Source organism: Onychomys torridus, chromosome 5, assembly GCF_903995425.1.
Source record: "Onychomys torridus chromosome 5, mOncTor1.1, whole genome shotgun sequence".
In the NCBI taxonomy this organism is placed as follows: domain Eukaryota; kingdom Metazoa; phylum Chordata; class Mammalia; order Rodentia; family Cricetidae; genus Onychomys; species Onychomys torridus.
This window is the reverse complement of record NC_050447.1, coordinates 97,291,726-97,317,423: the sequence shown is the minus strand read 5'-3', so window position 1 is coordinate 97,317,423 and position 25,698 is coordinate 97,291,726. Positions and strand designations below refer to the sequence as shown.

Below are 25,698 nucleotides of genomic sequence, written 5' to 3'. Positions count from 1 at the left end.
ATGGAACTCCGTGAGGGCTGGAGAGCGCCTTGCGGTCGTGCGGCCACCGAGCGAGGGGACTGGGCTGTCCCGGCCAGGGTCCTGGGTCAGGAGTCACTGCAAGACGACATGCTTGCTCTCGTACAGAATTTTCTTTCTGCTCAGAGACACTTTCTACTTAGAACAATTCGTGTTTCGAACCTTTTTCCAACTTCAAGAAAACTTTAAAATGTCAAAAAAAATAAAATAAAATAAAAAAATCAAAACCTTGCCCAAAAGAAAACCGAAAGACTTTCTCATTTGGCGTTACATCTTTCCTAACTGTAGAGATGGACGGAGTGGTGCGTTGATGTGGCTGGTTAGCTGAATTGCTTAGAGCGGGGAGCTACTCAGGCCAAGGACGCGGGTTTGTCCAGGTCAGCGATCATTGGAACGTGACATTTACATTTTGGTTGTTCATGCTTCGAAGAATCCGAGGTTCACAGGTCTTTTGAGAAAACCTTGAAAATTGCAAGTGACATAGCTTTCCAAATGCCATGTCAATCGGCCTTTGTATCATCCTTTGTCTGTAGAGGTAGGACAGAGTGGGGAAGTTTGGCTGGCCGGTTAGCTCAGTTGGTTAGAGCGTGGTGCTAATAACGCCAAGGTCGCGGGTTCGATCCCCGTACGGGCCAAGCAATAAATTTGTTTTTATTCAATAAAAGTCAGCCAGAGCTCATGCCACAACAACAAGAAAAGAACACATAAAATGTACTCTGTGGAGCATTTAAGTCATAAAACTTACAAGTTCTATTTTTGATGCCCCAAGGCCTCCAGTTCTCGATTGTTTAAGGAACCCGGAAGCAGAGCATACAGAGAAGACCTGAGCCTTTGTCCTCCACACATTTCCTACAGTGTCTTCCTCTCCTGCTGCATCCACTGTTCACCACCTGACTTCCTGGGTGGATCAGAAGGGCGGGTAACTCCTGTATGTTCCCCGCCTTCTGCTGTAGACACTGAACTGAGGAATGTCGGGGTCAGAACCCCAAGCCCTTCACCAATGTCCAACAGCTGAGTGAGGGCCAAAGCATGTTCTGGCAGAGATCTTTGCTGACAGTTCTCTGAGCCGGAGCTTCGTTCCTCCCAACACTGCCGGGGAGCCCGAGAGAGGTCTGCGTTGTGGTTTTCACTAAGCCCCTTACAGTGAACTCCCCCATGGCATTATTAGGGCAAGTCTCCCAGTGGGTGTAAAATGAGATGTCCTCCGAATTTTCTCCAAACTTTAATTAGTTTTCGAAGGAATGGAATCAAGGCTTTAGACAGTAGGCAAGCGCCAGGCCACTAAGCCTCTTCCCAGACCTAACACTGAAAGGTGTGTAGAGTGAATTTGTGGGCCAGAGGTTCTGCACTCAAGTGTGTGGGAAGCATGGGTCCTGCATTATCTGAGCAGGGCTGTAGCTAGGAGTGTTTGTGAGCGGTACCATAAAGAGTGGAGGATGTGGGCATCGATCCCACTACCTCTCGCATGCTAAGTGAGCGCTCTACCATTTGAGCTAATCCCCCGACCTTTTTTTTTTACTCTTCTGTATTTTCTTGTGTGCCCCATGGATTCTCACAGAATTCCCTACTGTCGTTGGTCCAGGAAAGTATGACAATCAAGGGAGCCGAGGTTCTTAGGTCTTAAGGGCTGAAAACTGTGGGAAGTTACCTGAGAGTCTGAAAAGAGAAGAGTGGGGAAAAGAAAGTAAACATGTGTTGAAGCAGTTTCGAACTCGGGAACCTATAACGTCTCAGGCGAGGGTGATGACCACTACACTACGGAAACCTTCAACATAATTGCATTTTCATAGATTCCAGACACACATTAGAAACTTGCGTAGGAAATGGTTTGATGATGGCGTTCTTTGTATATCCTTGTACCGCGGGCTGGCTAAATCAGGGTACCTGAGATGGCTGACTCCTCTTCCACAGCCCTTGGTGACCCCACCCTGACCTGCTGCTGACAGATGAACACTCCTGTGAGAGAAGTCCTGCGGAATTGGTTCCTTGATGGCTGGTTCACCTCACTTAGCACCATGTCCTCGGCATCTTTGGTTTGAGTGACAGAGCCGCTCTTTAATAATAATCCTTCTGGGAATTATCTTTCTGTGGATGTGAAGGAGTGAGCATCTCAGAAGACGGTGATTAGTTCCTGTGAACAGGCAAACGTCTCAGAACTCTTGATCCCACTACTGTGGCCGTGTTCCCACTACAGGGATGGCTCTGTGGCTCTCTTTTCAATTTCTAAAGGAATGTAATGCTAAGGATCTGGCTTTGAATCTCAGCACCCACACGGCCTCTCATCAGCATTTTCAACGCCAGTATTGGGGCATCTGTCTCCCTCTTTCGGCTCCAAGCGGCACTGCATGCAAATGCCCATACACATAAATACTCTCCTCTTTCCCGTGGATCCCTTCCTTTGTGACAGTAAATACCATGCAGAAACCCTTTCACCTGGCACTGCCTTCTCTCTTATTTTCCAAACACAGAATCTTTTACCAAAGTCTGTCTTGTGATTTCCCTCGGCAATCTAGAATATAATGTATGGCTACAATATTTTAAGCAACAGAATTTCATGCATATATCATAAAAGAATACCTGAATCTGTATCAACACTGTACTAACGTCAAGCATCATAAACTACCCCTAGTTTTTCCTTTTTTTCTTACCCTAACCAATAATACTTTGTAACCAACCCTCTAAGCAGTGAGCAGCTCTCCAAGCCCATCTCAGAGACACGGGATGTTCCCCAAGTATTTCAGCGTTGCCTCTACCCCTACTTGGCTCAAGCAATGGAGTCAAACCCCAGGCCAGGTGCAGAAGGAAGCAGTGTCAGGGTGAGCAGCCCTCCACCTGCACCCCTCAGGCTGCAGAAGCCCCTCCAGCCGGCATGGTAGGGGCAGCATGCACAGAGCCAACCAGGCCGGGAAGGAGGGTACCCTAGGGGCTGGGGGGAGGCCCCTTCAGACAGGCCTGGGGACCCAGAGACAGAAAGACACCCCTGTGAAGGTGGGGGAGGGTAGAGCCTGTCATGGTTGCTGTGTGGTCAAGCTGTTTTGGGCACCCCCACATTCTGCAGTTGTGAAACAGCAAGGGGGGAATCTTGTAAGGAGGGGGTGGTTGCCACAACATGGGGCTGTCAAGGTCAAAACTTTGGGAAAGTTGAGAACCAGTGGTTAAGAGAATGTCTCTCCTTACTCAAGGTCTATTCAGGCTTAAGAATGTATGTCTAGCCTCCTTATCTTTGCTAACTTTGCTCAGTTATTTGGATAAACTGAGTCATATAAATGACTAAATACTAAAAGGAGCTTCAATTGATAAATTGTTTTTTTTAAGGCTCATATTTAATAGAGATAAAGCTATAAAGTCCTTTTCCCTAGGTCAGGCATTTGGATAAAGCCCCCATTCCCTCAGGGGCTTGGAGAAAGTTCCTGCTTCTTAAAACAGAAGTCACCCTCCTTATCTCTGGCAAAAGGAACTTTTGGCCCTTCCATTAACAAATGGCTGTGGTGCCTCAGACCTTGTCAAGGACAGTGCTGTCCCCTAGGCTCCCTCAGTCTCTGCTCATGGGCCAGCTCCAGGTCACCCCTTTCTCCTGTTCCCTTTTCATCCTGGGATCTTTGCCTTGTCCTCCAAGGCAAGAGCCTTCCCAGGAGACAGCTTTAGCAGGTTGTACAAGCAACTTCTGTTGTTGCCGATGGAATGGCTACTTTGGTCTCTTTAATGAATCCATACTTGATACTAGAAGATCTTCAATTCAAAATCATTGTTTCTACGGCTAAACTTGACAGAACTAGAATGTGGTGAGGTCCTAGTCTTAGGAAAGCTGCCAACTTATTGTGGACTGTTAGAGAACACAGGTAAACAGCATGTCATCTTATAACAATCAAGTTCTTTAATTGTGGTCATTCTAAATACTAATGTAATTAATTAATTAATTAATTAATTACTTTCTTGGTCCCTTGCATGTTTTCAGGGTTGAGCTTAAAATAAGAAGTAACTAGAAAGAAAATTTGTCTATTGAGATATACCTGGACAGCCCTCAAAAACTTCTTAAGTCTGCAGAATACGCTACTTAAATGTTGATTTAAAGGCATATTGTGTCAGTCAGGGACTCCCAGATCCTAGCAGTATATTATGGGGCACCATGATGTCTCCCCCTGGATTATGGCAATGCTCACCACTGGGCAGATGCCCTGATGCAACACCTGCTGCCAGGACCTGGCCCAGACTATGGACAAGTGGCAGGGCAGTGGAGAATTGATTGTACCCCTTTTGCCTAGATAAGGTAAGATGAGTTACTCTTCCACAGGAAAATGTGGTGGCATTGCGTCACCCAAGAGAGAGTCTAGGTAAGAATGCATTGAGGGGCAATTAGCCAATCATCAAAATCCTGCCTTCTCTGAGGCTCGAACTCAGTACCTTCAGATTATGAGACTGACGGGCTACCTAATGCGCTAAGAAGGCGAGGGAATGGTCAGGGCTAAGAAGGCTTTAAAGGGGCTTCCTTTGTTAGACCTTACAGGAAGCATTCATTGTCTTCATGTGGTCATTCCCCATCCCCACCAGCAGCCCTCGAACCCCCGCATTTGTAAGTGTTTGTTTTAGGCAAGGATATGTCCAAGAGAGCCAACACAGACTCTCTTAGTCCTGCGCTCTTGAAGAACCTCACAAGCCCCGAAACCATGAGAGCGGACTAAACATGGTGACTGATCTCAGCTATTTCTTGACATCTTCCTTTGTTACTTCATTATCCTCAATCTTTTCTTCTCCAGTATCAACCTGCCCTGTTGGAACAGTGCCTAGCACTGAAATGTTAAAAGTATAAACAACTCACACTAGTTCTGGGAGACAGGTGTGCAGGACAGTTGGTGCAAACTTGCAGGTCCATCCAACCATTTTATCTAGGATAATCTCAAAATGTCACATGGTTAGATTAGCGTGGGCTCTCTTGTGGTTTTTGTGTTTGTTTTGTTTCTTCTTTCCCACCATTAGACCCCCAAACCTATTAAGATCTTATTGACGTTTTTAAGCATCTTGTGTTTTTTCCATAAGCCTGTTTATCATTATTCTAATCTTACTGATAAAGCTGAGGCTCAGTAGAATTAATCACATACTGGTGATTGACAAAGCCAGACAAGAAACAAATCAGGGCTAGGCTTGCTTTTTTTTTTTTTTTTTCTTTAAAAATTTCATACAGGTGTCCTAGTTAGGGTTATCTTTGCTGTGAGGAAACACCATGACCAAAGCAACCTTGGAGGAGTTTATTTGGCTAAAGCTTTCACATCACTGTTCATCATCAAAGGACGTCAGGACAGGAACTCAAGCAGGGCAGAAAGCTGGAGGCAGGAGCTGATGCAGAGGCAATGGAGGAGTGCAGCTTACTTACTTGCTCTCCATGGCTTGCTTACCTTGCTTTATTATAGAACCCCTGGGGTGACCACACACACACACACACACACTCGGGGTCGGGGCTGACCACACCCTGCTCTGATGGCCATCAATCACTAATTAAGAAAATGCACTCCAGGCTCCCCTATAGCTCTATCTTGTGGAGACATTTTCTGAATTCAGGTTCCTTCCTCTCTGGTGACTCTAACTTGTATCAAGTTGACAGAAACCAGGCCATGTACAAAGTATACAATGTATCTTCATCATTTACTCCTCACACTCTTTCTTTCCTACTTTCCTTCCTCTGCAAAATATCTCACTCTCAATTTCAAGAGTTCATGAAGGTGACACTTTATAGTTGCCATTTTCCAGAAGAAAAACTTCTGTCCATGTGTCAACATAGATCTGAAAGACGAACACTCCCCCCACCCCCACATTTATCTTTCCAAGTTGCCTCTCTCTGGCTATCTGCTCCACTTCTCATTTATTTGCTGGGCCTCATACTCTGCCTGGTCTTCCTCACAGTCTCTCTAAAGAGTCAAGTGCCAAGGGAGTAGAGGAGGGCAGAGCGTGGTAAGGCTGGAAAGGACTCTGGAAAGGGTTCCTGCTCTCAGCCAGCTGGCTTGCAGTTCTCTGTGGGCCACAGTCATGGACACCTGAAATCTAGGACAACCCGCCAGGGATGTGTGGGCGTGACCTCCGCTGTGTACAGCGCAGCTATCATGGAGTACCTCACCGCACAGGTGCTGGAGTTGGCAGGAAATGCATCTAAAGACTTAAAGGTAAAGCACATTACCCCTTGTCACTTGCAACTTGCTGTTCCTGGACATGAAGAATTGGACTCTGATCAGGGTTACAGTTGCTGGTGGTGGTGTCATCCCACACATTCCCCGAGTCTCTGATTGGGAAGAAAGGACAACAGAAGACTGCCTAAGGATGTCTGCATTCCTTATTATCTCAGGTCTCTCTATTTTTTTGTTTTTGTTTTTGTTATTGTTTTTCCAGACAGGGATTCTCTGTGTAGCTTTGGAGCCTGTCCTGGATCTCTCTCTGTAGACCAGGCTGTCCTTGAACTCACAAAGATCTGCCTGGCTCTGCCTCCCGAGTGCTGGGATTAAAGGCGTGCACCACCACCGCCTGGCTAGGTCTCTATCTTCTTAACAGCTGTCCAGTGTCAGTGATTCCGGTGGACTGTATCTCTGTGAATAACACAATTGTGCCTTTTTGTAATTCTTTTTGAGCAAGTCGGAGGCTTAATTAACTTTCCAACCAACCAAACTTATGCATTCGGGTCTTGACCATATTTATATGTTACTGCAGCTTCAAAGAAGCTATTGATTCTGAAGTAGTGGGTTTTGGTTGAGTTGACTGTTTTTAAAAAACTGTTTGGATTTTAATTGTGATGCAGATGTTATAGTAACAAACATTTGGTTTTGTACAGACATTTTGTTTCACTCTGGTTTATAAGCACAATAAAGGTCATATCCCAAACTGAAAAACAAAAAAGAATTATTGTAATGGACTCATGGAATTAATAGGATGTATCTTCTATTCTGAGTCACATCCCGCAGTAGAGAAGAGTCTAGTCAAGTGCACCAGATAAGATGGGGAAAGACCAGGTGCTGTGAACAAGGACAGGGATCTAGGAGCTTGGGAATCAAGCCAGCCCTTCTGAAGATCCAAGACCATCTGCAGCACGCTGCCTGTGCTTTAAGTAGCCTAAGTCACATGGCTTGTGATTAATTCACAATCTCGTGCAGTTTCCTTGAACTAGGGATGATGTTACAATTGTAAAACTACATTATAGAGATGGTTGAGAGCACATACTTCTCTTGCAGGGGAACAGAGTGTGGCTCCCAGCAGCCAGTCAGGGCATCCAGTATCTTCTTCTGGCCTCCTTATGCATTTGTACTCCCATGTGCAGAGAGGCACATAACATCTATAAAACTTTAAATAAACAAAATAATATATACACACATTAAATTATATTGTTTATATACATATATCATATATATCTGAAAAAGCAAACCAAAGTTATATGTATACTATCCAAAAATAATGAGAATAACCTAAATCATATTTGCATATGTTTAGAATTCCTTAGAGATTCAGTAAAAAATTAGTATTTTTGTGGCAAAGCCAGACTTCAGATATGAGTACAAGTTGGAAAATGGTTTGGGAATTGAGTCGAGGTCCCATTGATGGTGTATGTGACAACTTTTTGTTTTATTCATATTCACCAGCTGTGCTCAGAGAGCATAGGAAGAGTCATCTCCAATATGAGATTGCCTGAGAGTGGACCAGGCATGCAGAGGAAGACAAGGTAAGACGTGAACCTGGTGGAGAGGAGTGAGGGACCCAGCCTAGGAACTCCACTTAGCCACACACTCTCACTTAGGGAGGTGCAGACCATTCTTGAAACCCAAGTTTGATCTCTGGAAATAAAGGAGTTTCTTTTTAAAGCCCATGTGTGGTGGCCTGTGCTTGTAGTCCTGACTCCAGAGAGGCAGAGACAGGGTAGGGCTTGGGCTCCCTGGACAACTAATCTAGGCTATTCAGCAATAACAGGCCAAAGAGATATTGTCTCCAAACAAACATGAAAACACCAAGTGGGTGACTTAGGAGGAACATATGGTTCCCTGGTCTCTACACACCAACAGAGATGAACACCCATGTATATGTAAATAATATATATTAAATATTGCATTTTGTTATAATTTGATAGATATCTTATACTACATATATTATATAACATATATCTTACTTTCATTTGCTTTTTTTTTTCAGAGCTGAGGACGGAACCCAGCGCCTAGTGCTCGTTAGGCAAGCACTCTACCTCTGAGCTAAACCCCCAACCCCTCATTTGCTGTTTATTTATTTACTTTCTAAATTTTGTTACTTGTGTGTGTGTGTGTGTGTGTGTGTGTGTGTGTGTGTGTGTGTGTGTGAGAGAGAGAGAGAGAGAGAGAGAGAGAGAGAGAGAGAGAGAGAGAGAGAGAGACCGGGTTTCTTTGTGTAGCCCTGGCCATCTGGAACTAGCTCTGTAGACCAGGCTGGCCTGGAACTCAGAGATCCACCTGCCTCTGCGTCCTGACTGCTGGGATTAAAAGCATGCAGCACCACCTTTTTTCAACCATTGAATACACCCAAGAGAACTGATCTAAAGAAAGGTAAACCCCTTGAAGGTCTTTGCCAGAAAATAGGGCCATGGATATCTAGAGTTGTAACAGGGCCCCAGACCTCCAGACCTTAGCACAACTGACTCCATGATGGAAGTACCATTCAGGCTTTAAACTCAGCAAGTAGGCAGCACCACCTGCCAATCATGAAAACAAAGACTTAATCTATCCAAGTGCACAGGTCTGGGGCAGTCTCTAAATGCATTAACTTTGCTTTTTGGTTTGTGCAGTTCTGCTTCTGCTAACTGTTCTTGTTCACAGAAGTGAACCTCAAGACATGGTTTTGGTGCTCATGAGCTCACTCTGAGACAGGCTCAGTGCTACACTGGGATGGGAGAGCCCAGAGTAGTCACCAGGCGACTAGTAAAGAGTTTCCATTGACGTAAGCTCATGTGTGAGTGGTCTTCTCTGCTGAATACCCCAGAACAGGGGCTAGGGAGGAAAGATCATAAACTGGACATGGCTGGCATTCACCCCTTACCGGCCATTCTGGACCAGTGACTGCTCTGTCCTTTAGCTAATCCCCACTAAAGGGTTTGGCTTTTGCAACATCCATTTATTGACTCTCTTGTGATGCTGGAGAGGAAATCCAAAGACTAACATTTGCCAGGCCAACTGCCCTGCATGATCACTCCATCTTTAATCTGGTAAGTGAGGCTTCTGTGTCTGGGGGATTGATGTCTTTGCCAATTCCTCTTTTCAATTGAAATCACCCGATGGAGCCGGTTCCCTTTCATTCAGAAATAACTCAACACAAGAACCCAGTTACCTTAATTTCTTCCACATTTTCCAATATTGTAATGCTTCTTACAAACAGGGCAGAGGCACTGGAGTGTTTCCTGGCTTTTCCCACACCAGGGAATTTCCTGCAACACTTCTCTGTCTGGGGTCTGGAGCCCTGAAGTCTGCACCTGAGATTTCCACAGTCACCACGATGGAGATTCCCAGATAGAAACAGGGATTTCCATTTTAGGGTGTGATTTAACAGACGTTTTAGCAGTACTGAGACAGCTCAATGGAAATGGAGCAGGGGTTTTGGAAAGTTAACTTCCTATGGAGGTACTCAGACAGAACTGATCTATGTTGTTTAACATATACCAATGGGATCAGAGTATCTGTGTATTCATAACTTCCGATGCTCGACGACCAGAGTCAACATTTTGAGGAACTCGGCCCCATCTCCCAAAGAAATTAACTGTTCTGTTAAAATGTCCTAATCAAGCGCCCTGCGCCAGAGACCCGTCTCCACAGAATCTCAGTAGTTTTGTTAGGGAGTGGTTGAGAATCCAAGATCCAATTCAGATGCTTTCGGGATGAATCCCTCCTGGGATAACCAGGGAAAGTTGGTTAGGTCCTTGTCAGCTGCGCACGCCCAGACTTCTAACCTTGGAGAGTTACTGGATGGATGTGGAGGAGAGGACTTGACATGAAGACCCCGCAGAGCTCAGGCCTCCTGGGACCTGAGAGCCCGGTAGTAAAGCAGTTGACTTTAGAGAGGTGCAGGGGCTTGTGACCTCTAGGAGCTGTTCGTCACGTGTCGCCCGTCCTGCTGTTTGGAATTCTCCTTTGTTCCCTTCTCCTGTGGTTGCTGCCACCAGTTAGGACCTGGAGCTCTGAGGGTCGTTCGGTTCCTCGTGATCAACAGTGTCTTTCCACCGAAAGGTGGAGGAGGAACAAACGACTGGGAAGGTGGAGGCCGGTGCCCTGCGTTGCCGTCCACGGTTACCGACTCCGAGGTTGCGTCGATTTGGAGTCACAGACATTCCGTGTCACCAAAGCTCCTGGTTGCGGTGACGAGGGGCTGTCTCAGACGTCAGGACCAGGAGACTTCAAGCCGGGCCATCGCAGACTCCGGCTCAGAGGAAAACCGGGCATCAGTCCCGCCGTGGTCAGCGCCGGCTCCATGCAGCCGCGTGGGTGTCGCCTTCGGCCTGTTCCGTTTGTCGCCGAGGTTCTGCGGACGTTCAGACCCAAAGCGCCCGAGGTCAGTGTTTCCTGGGCGACCTGAAAGTACTGGTTTCAGAATCTCAAGTTCTCCACTCCCCCGATTCTTCATTAAAAGGGGACGGAATGAACAGGGAGCCCATCCCCGAACTCAGACCCCCAGGACACCACAGCCTGCTCCCGCCTCGTCGGGTCCCCGCCAGGACAGCTGGGAACCGCCCGGAATCGCCGGCCACCCCCGAACTTCTGGAGCAGCTGCTGGTCTAGCGACGACGGAAAACGAGGTTGCAGCCGGGCAGAGCTGGACGTCGCTGCCTCTTAGGACGGGCGTGGCTGTGCCGAGAGGACTCCGCCGCCTGCGCCCGGCGGGACGCGCTGGCCCTGGACTCTCATCACAGACCCGCGGACCGCGACCGCGGCCACAGGGACGAAGACCCGCGGGCCGCCAACGGCGCAGACCTTCCGGGCGCCAACGCCGGCCTCTGGAGTCCCCGCGTCCTCAGGACCCGGGCGACGCCCTAGCGGCCCAGGAGACGCGCGAGCCGGCCGAGGCTGCCACCCACGGCCTCATCCAAATGGATTTGGTGAGCTGAAGGGAAATCGGTAAGACTGGGAAGGTGTCCATGAGATGGTCCCTTGGAGGCAACAGGGCGATGTGCGCAGGATGGAACTCCGTGAGGGCTGGAGAGCGCCTTGCGGTCGTGCGGCCACCGAGCGAGGGGACTGGGCTGTCCCGGCCAGGGTCCTGGGTCAGGAGTCACTGCAAGACGACATGCTTGCTCTCGTACAGAATTTTCTTTCTGCTCAGAGACACTTTCTACTTAGAACAATTCGTGTTTCGAACCTTTTTCCAACTTCAAGAAAACTTTAAAATGTAAAAAAAAAAAAAAAAAAAAAATCAAAACCTTGCCCAAAAGAAAACCGAAAGACTTTCTCATTTGGCGTTACATCTTTCCTAACTGTAGAGATGGACGGAGTGGTGCGTTGATGTGGCTGGTTATCTGAATTGCTTAGAGCGGGGAGCTACTCAGGCCAAGGACGCGGGTTTGTCCAGGTCAGCGATCATTGGAACGTGACATTTACATTTTGGTTGTTCATGCTTCGAAGAATCCGTGGTTCACAGGTCTTTTGAGAAAACCTTGAAAAGTGCAAGTGACATAGCTCTCCAAATGCCATGTCAATCGGCCTTTGTATCATCGTTTGTCTGTAGAGGTAGGACAGAGTGGGGAAGTGTGGCTGGCCGGTTAGCTCAGTTGGTTAGAGCGTGGTGCTAATAACGCCAAGGTCGCGGGTTCGATCCCCGTACGGGCCAAGCAATAAATTTGTTTTTATTCAATAAAAGTCAGCCAGAGCTCATGCCACAACAACAAGAAAAGAACACATAAAATGTACTCTGTGGAGCATTTAAGTCATAAAACTTACAAGTTCTATTTTTGATGCCCCAAGGCCTCCAGTTCTCGATTGTTTAAGGAACCCGGAAGCAGAGGATACAGAGAAGACCTGAGCCATTGTCCTCCTCATGTTTCCCGCAGTGTCCTTCTCTCCAGCTGCACCCACTCTTCACCACCTGACTTCCTGGGTGGATCAGAAGGGCGGGTAACTCCTGTATGTTCCCCGCCTTCTGCTGTAGACACTGAACTGAGGAATGTCGGGGTCAGAACCCCAAGCCCTTCACCAATGTCCAACAGCTGAGTGAGCGCCAAAGCATGTTCTGGCAGAGATCTTTGCTAACAGTTCTCTGAGCCGGAGCTCCGTTCCTCCCAACACTCCCGGGGAGCCCGCGAGAGGTCTGCGTTGTGGTTTTCACTAAGCCCCTTCCAGTGAACTCCCCCATGGCATTATTAGGGCAAGTCTCCCAATGGGTGTAAAATGAGATGTCCTCCGAATTTTCTCCAAACTTTAATTAGTTTTCGAAGGAATGGAATCAAGGCTTTAGACAGTAGGCAAGCACCAGGCCACTAAGCCTCTTTCCAGACCTAACACTGAAAGGTGTGTAGAGTGAATTTGTGGGCCAGAGGTTCTGCACACAAGTGTGTGGGAAGCCTGGGTCCTGCATTATCTGAGCAGGGCTGTAGCTAGGAGTGTTTGTGAGCGGTACCATAAAGAGTGGAGGATGTGGGCATCGATCCCACTACCTCTCGCATGCTAAGCGAGCGCTCTACCATTTGAGCTAATCCCCCGACCATTTTTTACTCTTCTGTATTTTCTTGTGTGCCCCATGGATTCTCACAGAATTCCCTACTGTCGTTGGTCCAGGAAAGTATGACAATCAAGGGAGCCGAGGTTCTTAGGTCTTAAGGGCTGAAAACTGTGGGAAGTTACCTGAGAGTCTGAAAAGAGAAGAGTGGGGAAAAGGAAGTAATCCTGTGTCGACGCAGTTTCGAACTCGGGGACCTATAACGTCTCAGGCGAGGTTGATGACCACTACACTACGGAAACCTTCAACATAATTGCGTTTTCATAGATTCCAGAAATACATTCAAAACTTGCGTAGGAAATGGTTTGATGATGGCGTTCTTTGTATATCCTTGTACTGCGGGCTGGCTAAATCAGGGTAACTGAGATGGCTGACTCCTCATCCACAGCCCTTGGTGACCCCACCCTAACCTGCTGCTGACAGATGAACACTCCTGTGAGAGAAGTCCTGCGGAATTGGTTCCTTGGTGGCCGGTTTACCTCACTTAGCACCATGTCCTCGGCGTCTTTGATTTGAGTGACAGAGCCGCTCTTTAATAATAATCCTTCTGGGAATTATCTTTCCGTGGATGTGACGGAGTGAGCATCTCAGAAGACGGTGATTGGTTCCTGTGAACAGGCAAACGTCTCAGAACTCTTGATCCCACTACTGTGGCCGTGTTCCCACTAGAGGGATGGCTCTGTGGCTCTCTTTTCAATTTCTAATGGAATGTAATGCTAAGGACCTGGCTTTGAATCTCAGCACCCACATGGCCTCTCATCAGCCTTTTCAACGCCAGTATTAGGGCATCTGTCGCCCTCTTTCGGCTCCAAGCGGCACTGCATGCAAATGCCCATACACATAAATACTCTCCTCTTTCCTGTGGATCCCTTCCTTTGTGACAGTAAATACCATGCAGAAACCCTTCCACCTGGCACTGCCTTCTCTCTTATTTTCCAAACACAGAATCTTTTACCAAAGTCTGTCTTGTGATTTCCCTCGGCAATCTAGAATATAATGTATGGCTACAATATTTTAAACAACAGAATTTCATGCATATATCATAAAAGAATAACTCTGAATCTGTATCAACACTGTACTAACGTCAAGCATCTTAAACTAGCCCTAGTTTTTCCTCCTTTTCTTACCCTAACCAATAATACTTTGTAACCAACCCTCTAAGCAGCGAGCAGCTCTCCAAGCCCATCTCAGAGACACGGGATGTTCTCCAAGTATTTCAGTGTTGCCTCTACCCCTACTTGGCTCAAGCAATGGAGTCAAACCCTAGGCCAGGTGCAGAAGGAAGCAGTGTCAGGGTGAGCAGCCCTCCACCTGCACCCCTCAGACTGCAGAAGCCCCTCCAGCCGGCATGGTAGGGGCAGCATGCACAGAGCCAACCAGGCTGGGAAGGAGGGTACCATAGGGGCTGGTAGGAGGCCCCATCAGACGGGCCTGGGGACCCAGAGACAGAAAGACACCCCTGTGAAGGTGGGGGAGGGTAGAGCCTGTCATGGTTGCTGTGTGGTCAAGCTGTTTTGGGTACCCCCACATTCTGCAGTTGTGAAACAGCAAGGGGGGAATCTTGTAAGGAGGGGGTGCTTGCCACAACATGGGGCTGTCAAGGTCAAAACTTTGGGAAAGTTGAGAACCAGTGGTTAAGAGAATGTCTCTCCTTACTCAAGGTCTATTCAGGCTTAAGAATGTATGTCTAGCCTCCTTATCTTTGCTAACTTTGCTCAGTTATTTAGATAAACTGAGTCATATAAATGACTAAATACTAAAAGGAGCTTCAGTTGATAAATTGTTTTTTTAAGGCTCATATTTAATAGAGATAAAGCTATAAAGTCCTTTTCCCTAGGTCAGGCATTTGGATAAAGCCCCCATTCCCTCAGGGGCTTGGAGAAAGTTCCTGCTTGCTAAAACAGAAGTCACCCTCCTTATCTCTGGCAAAAGGAACTTGTGGCCCTTCCATTAACAAATGGCTGTGGTGCCTCAGACCTTGTCAAGGACAGTGCTGTCCCCTAGGCTCCCTCAGTCTCTGCTCATGGGCCATGCTCCCGCTCACCCCTTTCTCCTGTTCCTTTTTCATCCTGGGATCTTTGCCTTGTCCTCCAAGGCAAGAGCCTTCCCAGGAGACAGCTTTAGCAGGTTGTACAAACAACTTCTGCTGTTGCCGATGGAATGGCTACTTTGGTCTCTTTAATGAATCCATATTTGATACTAGAAGATCTTCAATTCAAAATCATTGCTTCTAAGCCTAAACTTGACAGAACTAGAATGTGGTGAGGTCCTAGTCTTAGGAAAGCTGCCAACTTATTGTGGACTGTTAGAGAGCACAGGTAAACAGCAAGTCACCTTATAACAATCAAGTTCTTTAATTGTCGTCATGCTAAATACTAATGTAATTAATTAATTAATTACTTTCTTGGTCCCTTGCATGTTTTCATTTTTGTGCTTAAAATAAGTAGCTAGAAACAAAATTTGCCTATTGAGATATACCTGGACAGCCCTTAAAAACTTCTTAAGTCTGCAGAATACGGTACTTAAATGTTGATTAAAAACATTACTATTACTGTAGAAGCTTCCTTAAAAAAAAAAAAAAAAGAAGAATTAAAAAAAAAAAGCGTATTGTGTCAGTCAGGGACTCCCAGATCCTAGCAGTATATTATGGGGCACCACGATGTCTCCCCCTGGATTATGGTAATGGTGACCACTGGGCAGATGCCCTGATGCAACACCTGCTGCCAGGACCTGGCCCAGACTATGGACAAGTGGCAGGGCAGTGGAGAATTGATTGTACCCCTTTTGCCTAGATAAGGTAAGATGAGTTACTCTTCCACAGGAAAATGTGGTGGCATTGTGTCACCCAAGATAGACTCTAGGTAAGAATGCGTTGAGGGGCAATTAGCCAATCATCAAAATCCTGCCTTCTCTGAGGCTCGAACTCAGGACCTTCAGATTATGAGACCGACGCGCTGCCTACTGCGCTAAAAAGGCGAAGGAGTGTCAAGGATAAGAAGGCTTTAAAGGGGCTTCCTTTGTTAGACCTTACAGGAAGCATTCATTGTCTTCATGTGGTCATTCCCCATCCCCACCAGCAGCCCTCGAACCCCCGCATTTGTAAGTGTTTGTTTTAGGCAAGGATATGTCCAAGAGAGCCAACACAGACTCTCTTAGTCCTGCGCTCTTGAAGAACCTCACAAGCCCCGAAACCATGAGGGCGGACTAAACATGGTGACTGATCTCAGCTATTTCTTGACATCTTCCTTTGTTACTTCATTATCCTCAATCTTTTCTTCTCCAGTATCAACCTGCCCTGTTGGAACAGTGCCTAGCACTGAAAAGTTAAAAGTATAAACAGTTCACACTAGTTCTGGGAGACAGGCATGCAGGATAGTTGATGCAAACTTGCAGGTCCACCCAACCATTTTGTCTTGGATAATCTCAAAATGTCACATGGTTAGATTAGCGAGGGGTCTCTTGTGGTATTTGTAGTATTGTTTCTTCTTTCCCACCGTTAGATCCCCAAACCTATTAAGATCTTATTGACCTTATTTAAGCATCCGGTTTTTTCTATAAGCCTATTTATCATTATTCTCATCTTACTGATAAAGCTGAGGCTCAGTAGAATTAATCACACACTGGTGATTGACAAAGCCAGACAAACAAATCAGGGTTAGGCTTTCTTTCTTCCTTTCTTTCTTTCTTTCTTTCTTTCTTTCTTTCTTTCTTTCTTTCTTTCTTTTTTTTAATTTCATACAGGTTGTCCTAGTTAGGGTTATCTTTGCTGGGATGAAACACCATGACCAAGGCAACCATGGAGGAGAGAGTTTATTTTGCTTAAGCTTTCACATCACTGTTCACCATCAAAGGACGTCAGGACAGGAACTCAAGCAGGGCAGAAAGCTGGAGGCAGGAGCTGATGCAGAGGCCATGGAGGAATGCTGCTTACTGACTTGCTCTCCATGGCTTGATAGGCTTACTTTCTTATAGAACCCAGGGACCAACATGGTAGAGGTGACCCAACACACAATGGGCTGACTCACCTCCAGGGAGTTATATATTTACATGGCCGGTTAGCTAAGTTGGTTAGAGTGTGGTGTTAATAACGCCAAGGTCATGGGCGGTACTGACCAAGAGATATGTTTATTTTAGAACAAACTGCTCTAGTCTTCACTTTGACAGCTGGAGGGCGACTTGTAGTCTGAGCAAGTATTCTGGGCTTGTCTAGGGTCTAATAAACACCAGGGTCAGCAAATCACTGGAACAGGCACATTCTCGTTTTTCACGCTTAGAACAATCTGTGTTTCACAGCTATTTTCAGAAAACCTTGAAAATTGCAACAAAGTAACAAAACACCCCAAACCCCCTGTCAGTTGGCATTTGTGTCCTTCCTTTTCTGTAGACCTAAGACAGGTAATGAACTTCAGTTGGTCGTTAGCTCATTTGGTTACAGTGTGCTGCTACAACACCAAGGTTGTGGGTTTGATTCCAGTATGGGCCAAGAGGTAAGTGTATTTTTATTCAACAAAAGCAAGCCAAAGCTAATGTGCTATAGAAAACAACAACAACAACAACAACAACAACACACAAAAATCTACTCTGTGCAGCATTTAAGACATAACACTTTCAAAGGACTCTAACTTTGTTGCCCCAAGGCCCCTAGTTCTGGCTTGTTTAAGGAACCCGGAAGCAGAGGATACAGAGAAGACCTGAGCCTTTGTCCTCCTCACTTTTCCCGCAGTGTCCTTCTCTCCAGCTGTGCCCACACTTCACCACCTGACTTCCTGGGTGGATCAGAAGGGCGGGTAACTCCTGTATGTTCCCCGCCTTCTGCTGTAGACACTGAACTGAGGAATGTCGGGGTCAGAACCCCAAGCCCTTCACCAATGTCCAACAGCTGAGTGAGCGCCAAAGCATGTTCTGGCAGAGATCTTTGCTGACAGTTCTCTGAGCCGGAGCTTCGTTCCTCCCAACACTCCCGGGGAGCCCGAGAGAGGTCTGCGTTGTGGTTTTCACTAAGCCCCTTCCAGTGAACTCGCCCATGGCATTATAAGGGCAAGTCTCCCAATGGGTGTAAAATGAGATGTCCTCCCAATTTTCTCCAAACTTTAATTAGTTTTCGAGGGAATGGAATCAAGGCTTTAGACAGTAGGCAAGCGCCAGGCCACTAAGCCTCTTCCCAGACCTAACACTGAAAGGTGTGTCGAGTGAATTTGTGGGCCAGAGGTTCTGCACACAAGTGTGTGGGAAGCATGGGTCCTGCATTATCTGAGCAGGGCTGTAGCTAGGAGTGTTTGTGAGCGGTACCATAAAGAGTGGAGGATGTGGGCATCGATCCCACTACCTCTCGCGTGCTAAGCGAGCGCTCTACCATTTGAGCTAATCCCCCGATGCCCTCCTGTTTTTCTTGTAGTTTTCTTGTGTGCCTCATGGATCCTCACAAAATTACCAAATCTGTCTGTGGTCCAAGAAAGTATGATAATCAAGGTCCAAATATTAGTAGAGCCGAGCCGAGAAGTGCATTGAGTGAGGTGAGAGTGTAAAAATAGAAGAAAACATGTTTCCTCCCGGTTTCGAACTGGGGACCTCTCGCGTGTTACGCGAGCGTGATGACCACTACACTACGGAAACGTTATATTAGGCCATTGTTTCCTAGATTCCAGACATACATTCTAAACTTGCTTAGTTTGATGATGGCGTTCTTTGTATATCCTTGTACCGCGGGCTGGCTAAATCAGGGTAACTGAGATGGCTGACTCCTCATCCACAGCCCTTGGTGACCCCACCCTAACCTGCTGCTGACAGATGAACACTCCTGTGAGATAAGTCCTGCGGAATTGGTTCCTTGATGGCCGGTTTACCTCACTTAGCACCATGTCCTCGGCGTCTTTGGTTTGAGTGACAGAGCCGCTCTTTAATAATAATCCTTCTGGGAATTATCTTTCCGTGGATGTGAAGGAGTGAGCATCTCAGAAGACGGTGATTGGTTCCTGTGAACAGGCAAACGTCTCAGAACTCTTGATCCCACTACTGTGGCCGTGTTCCCACTAGAGGGATGGCTCTGTGGCTCTCTTTTCAATTTCTAAAGGAATGTAATGCTAAGGACCTGGTTTTGAATCTCAGCACCCACATGGCCTCTCATCAGCTTTTTCAACGCCAGTATTAGGGCATCTGTCGCCCTCTTTCGGCTCCAAGCGTCACTGCATGCAAATGCCCATACACATAAATACTCTCCTTTTTCCCGTGGATCCTCTCAGCCTTCCCTTCCATTGTGACAGCAAAGAACAAACAGAAACCTTCTGTCAGGGACTCCGAGTGGCCACTCTGGACACAGAAGACCTTCTTTCTTATCCTACCCCGGGGAATTCGCCTCTTGTTGAGGATCCAGGATCCCCTTAATTCTTTTCCACTGACCCCTTCCCCTCACCCTTTCCTCATAGCCCATCTCCACTCCTTTGTCAGTTAGGATCAGAAACGCTTTCTACCATGGACCCCCAGGGACCACACTGAGCTAGGACACAGGCAGGCAGTTTTCACTATCTTTCCTGCCCTCCATTCTGACCTCCCCAGAGCTACTCTCAGTCCTGAGCAGCCTGCCTGCAGGCAGCCCTCCTCCCAGCCCACTTCCACTCTGTGGGAACCTCGTTGCCACTCCGGTCACCCAGCTCTTTCCCATTGACCCTGTGGTCCTTTCCTCGTAGCTGTCTCCATTCCTTTATGTCACCTGCCAACCTACAGAAGCCCTCTCTACCAGACCCCACAGCCACCACGCTCGCCTCAGACCCAGAGTAGGCAACAGACACCAAAGAACAGAATACCCACCCAACCAGGACAAGGTCAGATATCGACCCCAAGAATCACCTCATATAGCATAGCTCCATTGCCTATATGGACAGGCAGGACAGCATGCCTCCAGGAGAAGCCAGCAGTCCTACTGCAATAGACCTTTAGAAATGCAATAAAGCTGAAGGATGCCACCAGGACTTGAAAATAGCAATTAAGAGTATGTTCAAGGATCTTTAAAAGGATGTGAACAAATAAATGCCTTACTGAAAAACCATGAAAACACAAACAGTTGGATGAAACAATGAAGTCCTTTCCAGACCTGAACATAGAATCACTAAAGAAAACCCAAACTGGAGATAAAAACCTTAGGGTGTCAAACTAAAACCTTAAACTAGCCTCATTAGAAGATGTTGAGACATTGAAGAAAGAATGTCAGGACAAGAAAGGATAAATAAATAGCTCAGTCAAAGAAAATGTTAAATCTAAGATCAATTAAAAGTACAAAAATAAATCCATGTCTACTTAAGCTATATAATTCTGATGAATAGAAATAATATTACAATATTTTTCATAGTCAGACGGACATAGGAAAATTCTCAGCTACAAAGACAGCATTTTATACATTTGGCTAAGACCTCAGAACAAATTCAAAACAGACTAGCTGCCCCTGCAGAGAATACACGAGGACCAGTTCCAGGTGTTTTTTAAAGCAAGATCAGGCATGAAGCAACTTTGGAAGACATAACCCCCTGCAGACTTATTGTTTAAGTCCTAAATTTCAACGTCACTCTCTGTCTGAGAACACTAACCACTCAGGCTACGTGCACGGACAAGCATTACTCACCATCCCGGGTCAGTATGACCTCCCTAGCCTGAGAGAAACTGTGTGACTTACCATGTGTTATGAGAATGGGTCAGACCCTGTATATGTATCATAACTGTCTAGAGTTTGGCTGTTGAGGTGTGTGTGTGTGTGCTGAAAGAGGGATGTGACTGAACGTGCAGAGGGAAAAGTCTGGGGGGATAGAGTGTGTAGGGAGGGAAGTGTGAGAAATGTAAGAAGAGACAGATGTGAGTGTAGGGCAGACGTGTGTGTGAAGAGGTGAGTGTGCGTGTGAGTGAATGACGTAGAAGAGAAGTGCAAATTGTGTGTGAAGGATTGTAACAGAGTAGAGAGAAGAAACATGTATAGAAGAGAGATGTGGAGAAGAGATGTAGCTGCTGAGGACAGAGCTGTAGCAATAGGAAAGATGTGTAACTATGTTGAAGACTGATTTAAGATGAAGTAAAAGAGAAAGTTACCGTCAGAATGTGAGTGTTTCCTTGTTTAATACTCCTCAGAAAGCTGGGGGGCACCGGTGGGGGAGTAGGAGGGGGGGGAAGGCAGCGGCGGTGCACGCCTTTAATCTCAGCACTTGGGAAGCAAAGCTTGAGGATCTTTGTGAGTTTGAGGCCAGTCTGGTCAACCAAGTGAGTTAGGAAAGCTAGGACTGTTACACAGAGAAACCTTTCTTGAAGGAAAAAGAAAAAGAAACAACAACAACAACAACAAAAACCTTCAGATAGAAAACGTCTAGTCCTGGTCACATTTCTGGATTTTTTGCATACCCTGGTGGCAGTCTTGGGGCCTAATCTCCAAAAGGCTGTCAGTATCTACTACATAGTCTTTAATGGAACACCCACCAAAAGGATATTGCAATTATAAACAGTTATGCACCAAACACAAGTGTACTGAAGTTCATAAAGGAACTATTACAACAGGCAAAACCACATATTTATTGTCACACAGTGTCAGTGGGTGACCTCCATTCCCCACTTTCCTCAATAGACATGTCATCCAGACAGAAACCAGAGAAATGCCGGAGTTAAATAACGTCATAAGTCCAATGGACCTGCAGACACATATAGAACATCTCAACTAAACACTGAAGGATACACTTTCTTTTCAACGATTCTTGGGACTTGTTCCAAAATTGGCCACAAACTAGGACTCAAAGCTAAGTCCCCACAGATATCAGACAACTGAACTCTCTGCCTCCTACCTGATCACAAGGGGTTAAAACTGGATTTTAACAGCTGCAGCAAGTATACATACTCATAGAAACCCAACAACTCATCACTGAATGAAAAATGGTAGAAAGCAAATTAAATCCCTCTTAAATTGAATAAAAATAAAAACACAACACACCCACACCTACTGGACACCAGGAAGGCAGTTCTATGGGCCACTTCATCGCACTAAGTGACTACATGGAAAGACCTGAGAGACCCCCGAACGGTGACTTAGTGACACAAGTGTTGTTAGGGAAGCTCTGGACAATGACAGGAAGGAATAACACCCCAGCAGAGCAGATGACAAGAAATAATCCACTGCAGGATGAAATCAATGAAACAAACAAACAAAACACAATTCAAACAATCAGTGAAATGCCTTAGTTCTTTGAGACAATTAACACGATTGACAAACTTTTAGACAAATTAAATAAAGTACAATGAGAAGATGGATATTTTCAAAAGGATAGAAGATATGAAAAGGGGATATTACAACAGACACTGAGGAAATGCAGAGAATTATAAGGACATACTTTGAAAAATCTATATTTCACCAAATTGGAAAACTTACAAGAAGTGGAAGAATTTCTTGATCTGTATGACCTATCAAAGTTAAGTCAAGATCAATTTAAACATGCCTATACCCTCTAGTCAAATAGAAGTCCCTAATCTAAACAAAACAACAAAAACAAAATAAAAAACAAAACAAACCAGGGCCAGATAGACTCTTGTGCAGAATTCTACCAGTCCTTCAAAGAGGAATGAACAAATATACTCCTCAAATAATTCCACAAAATTGTAACTGAAGGAACATTTCCTTCTTCTTCTTCTTTTTCTTCTTCTTTTTCTTCTTCTTCTTCTTCTTCTTCTTCTTCTTCTTCTTCTTCTTCTTCTTTTCTTCTTCTTTCTTCTTCTTTTATTTCATTTTTGGAGCTGAGGATCGAACCCAGGGCCTAGAGCTCTACCAATGAGCTAAATCCCCAATCCCAGAACATTTTCTAATTCTTTTTTTGAAGCTGCTATTAATCTGAAACCAAAACCAAACAAAGACCCATCAAAAAATTATAGACCAATATCATTTATGAACATAGATGTGAAAATTCTCAATAAAATACTTGCAAACAAAATCCAAGAACCCAGCAAAAAGATTATCTACTATGGTGGTTTAAAAGAACATGGCCCCCAAAGGGAGGGGCACTATTAGGAGGTGTAGCCTTGTTGAAGTAGGTATGACCTTGTGGGATGAAGTGTGTCACTGTGCACGTGGGCTTTTAGTCTCTTTTGCTCAAGCTTTGCCCAGTGTGACACTCAGCTGTTGCATTCAAGATGTAGGACTGACTGCTTCTCCAGCACCGTGTCTGCCTGCATGCTGCCATGTCCTATCATGGTGATGATGGACTGAACCTCTGAACTGTAAGTGAGTCACTGCAATTAAATGTTTTCGCTTATAAGTGTTACTGGTCATGATGTCTCTTCACATCAATGGAAACAAGATATCTACCAAAATCAAAAAGGCTTCATCCCAGAGATGCAGGGGTGGTTCAATATATGTGAATCAATAAACATATTCCATCCCATAAATAGACAGAAAGAACAGAAACACCGTCATCTCATTAGATGTATAAAGGGCCATTGACAACATACAACACCCTTCATGGTAAAAGTCCTGGAGAGACTAGGATGCAAAAGAATATAACAATGTTAGTTTGCAGTAAGTCCAAAGCCAACCTAACCAAAACAAAGAGAAACTCAAGCATTTCCATTAATATCAGGGAGAAAACAAGTTTGTCTACTTTTCCATCTCTATTCAATATAGTAGGTGAAGTCTCCTTCTGGTCCCTTTAATTTGCCTGCCTGTCCCCAAGACCGCATGACTGTCAAGTCTCAAAAGCAGAGCCGAGACTCATTGGCAATCTTTTCAAAAGCTGTTCAGGACAGAAACTTATTACGCCTGTGCCATTTCGCTAAGAAAGTGGTTCTCACCCTCTGGGTCGAGACCGTTTTGGGGTATATTCGACCGACCCTTTCACAGGGGTCTCCTAAGACAAACGGACAACACAGACATTTACATTTTGATTCGTAAGAGTGGCAAAATTACAGCTATGAATTAGCAACGAAAATAATTTTATGGTTGGAGTGACCACAATATGAGGGGCTATATTGAAAGGTCTCAGCAGTAGGAGGGTCGAGAACCACTGCTCTAGGAGAAAGAGGACTGGAGCCATATGGAGAGGCAACCAATTGCTGGTGGCAGTGCGGTGGTGAGGCTTCCTTTGCTTGTTCTTAGAAGAGGATGGAGAATATGTTCCCTTAGGACTCGTCTAGAAAGATGGACGCATGATCCATCGACAAATCTGAGAACCTCAGAATTGCAGAGAACTGTAGGGGAAAAAGAAGGAAAAAGAAAAAACAACAACAAAAAGGGCATCTACTGTTTCCGCCCGGTTTTGAACCGGGGACCTCTCGCGTGTGAGGCGAGCGTGATAACCACTACACTACGGAAACGCGCATTGGTGGTCTTTTTGTCACGTTCCAATTCAAGACAGACATTGTGTGTTCTTGCTGAAGTGTCACCCACAAGTTACAGATCCACATCAACATAGAGAACCGCAAGGAATGCAAGCAAACCAAAGATAAAGCCATAGTGCAGAGGCGACATGGCCCAGGAAAGTTAAAAAATGCGCGGGTGTAGGAATTCCCGCGTGGAGACGCAGCGTGCACCGCGAGGGAGTCGCGCACGTGTGAAACACAGGGAGGGAAGGAGGACGGAAGAGTCTGATCACCGCAGACACTCGTGGAGAACATTGGAGACCTTTTGAGAGAACCTGAAGAGGTGACGCAAAAGGTCACAGCAACGAGGTAGCAAAGGATTCACACCTCTTTTAATTTCATTTTTTCACAGAACTAGAAAGGGAAAATGGAGAGTAGTGGAGAGGGTTCCACTCAGGCCGAGTTTGTCCACGCGACACTGGGTGGCAGAGCAGGGCTCTGGGTAGCTCCAGTGAGGCGCAGAACAGTCCTCCACCAACGCGCTGGAGTGGGCGAAGGTAGAGGAGGGACAGGAAGATGGCAGAGAGGCCGGCAGAGAACTTCCAGCACGGCCTGATTGAAGGGGAAATCCTAAGCCTGGTGGCCCAGAGGAGGTTGTGACTCAGTGTCTGGAGAGGAAGGAACAAATAAAGACGCTTACCAAGTTTTGTAAAAGGCACAGGATAACGAGTGCATGGTGGGAAAGGGAGAAAGTCCCAGGTGACTGTGCTCCAGGGCGCGCTGAAGTTTCTAGGTGTGAGGTTCATTTGAGTCGTGAAATTCGTGGAGTTGAGCACATTTGCGATGTAGGGGCATCTCGATAGAGCCTTGGCTTCGGAGGCAGCATAAGGATTGGAGGATGTGGGCATCGATCCCACTACCTCTCGCATGCTAAGCGAGCGCTCTACCATCTGAGCTAATCCCCCGACATTCCTTCCCTTTTTTTCTTGTAGTTTCTTGTGTGTGTCCAGGGGCTCCGCTGATCCTCCCAAAGTTACCTGTTGTATGCCCAGGATAGCGTAAGAGAGAAGACCAATACTGCGGAGTGGAGATTCTTAGGTACTACAGGCTGAAAAGTGTAGGGAGTGAGGCGAGAGTGTAAAAATAGAAACGTAACGTTGTTTCCGCCCGGTTTCGAACCGGGGATCTCTCGCGTGTTAGGCGAGCGTGATGACCACTACACTACGGAAACCCCCTGTACCCCCTTCATTTCCTAGTTTCAAGACATAGATGTAAACTTGCTGATCAATGGATTGATGATGGCACTCCTTGTATGTACTTCTGTCAAGGGCTACCTAAATCAAGGTAGCTAAGATGGCTGATCTCCTCCATCCCCAGCCCTTGGTGACTCCAACCTACCCTGCCTCTGCCAGATGAACACTCAGATTCCACACTGTAAATGAAGTCCTGTGGAATTTGTCCCTGGGGGGATGGTTCACCTCACTTAACACCATGTCCTCAGCTTCGTTCCAGTGATGGCAAGTGACAGAGCCGCTTTACCGAAGGCTGAGTAGCTAACCTTCCACATCTACCTGCCGTGTTTTCATCTGTCCGTTGATGGACAGTAGCTTCATTCCCTAGCTTGGTTGTTGGTAATAACCTTGCTGTGAGTGTGAAGGAGCCAACGTCTCAGAAGACAAG

At 46.1% G+C, this 25,698-nt stretch overlaps 8 non-coding genes and 1 pseudogene across 8 annotated transcripts; 3 read left to right on the top strand and 6 right to left on the bottom strand.

Moving 5' to 3' along the window:
* On the top strand, window positions 1-6,322 carry LOC118584636 (annotated as a pseudogene).
* On the top strand, window positions 580-653 carry Trnai-aau. The gene has a single exon. It is a non-coding gene; the product is annotated as a tRNA-Ile (tRNA).
* Window positions 4,392-4,464, bottom strand: Trnam-cau. The gene has a single exon. It is a non-coding gene; the product is annotated as a tRNA-Met (tRNA).
* Window positions 6,323-11,749: 5,427 nt separating the features above from the next.
* Trnai-aau lies at window positions 11,750-11,823 on the top strand. The gene has a single exon. It is a non-coding gene; the product is annotated as a tRNA-Ile (tRNA).
* A 3,788-nt stretch (window positions 11,824-15,611) lies between these two features.
* Trnam-cau lies at window positions 15,612-15,684 on the bottom strand. The gene has a single exon. It is a non-coding gene; the product is annotated as a tRNA-Met (tRNA).
* A 2,564-nt stretch (window positions 15,685-18,248) lies between these two features.
* Window positions 18,249-18,321, bottom strand: Trnav-aac. The gene has a single exon. It is a non-coding gene; the product is annotated as a tRNA-Val (tRNA).
* Window positions 18,322-23,960: 5,639 nt separating this feature from the next.
* On the bottom strand, window positions 23,961-24,033 carry Trnav-cac. Its single transcript has one exon. It is a non-coding gene; the product is annotated as a tRNA-Val (tRNA).
* An 877-nt stretch (window positions 24,034-24,910) lies between these two features.
* On the bottom strand, window positions 24,911-24,983 carry Trnaa-agc. The gene has a single exon. It is a non-coding gene; the product is annotated as a tRNA-Ala (tRNA).
* A 193-nt stretch (window positions 24,984-25,176) lies between these two features.
* Window positions 25,177-25,249, bottom strand: Trnav-aac. Its single transcript has one exon. It is a non-coding gene; the product is annotated as a tRNA-Val (tRNA).
* Window positions 25,250-25,698: the final 449 nt, after the last annotated feature.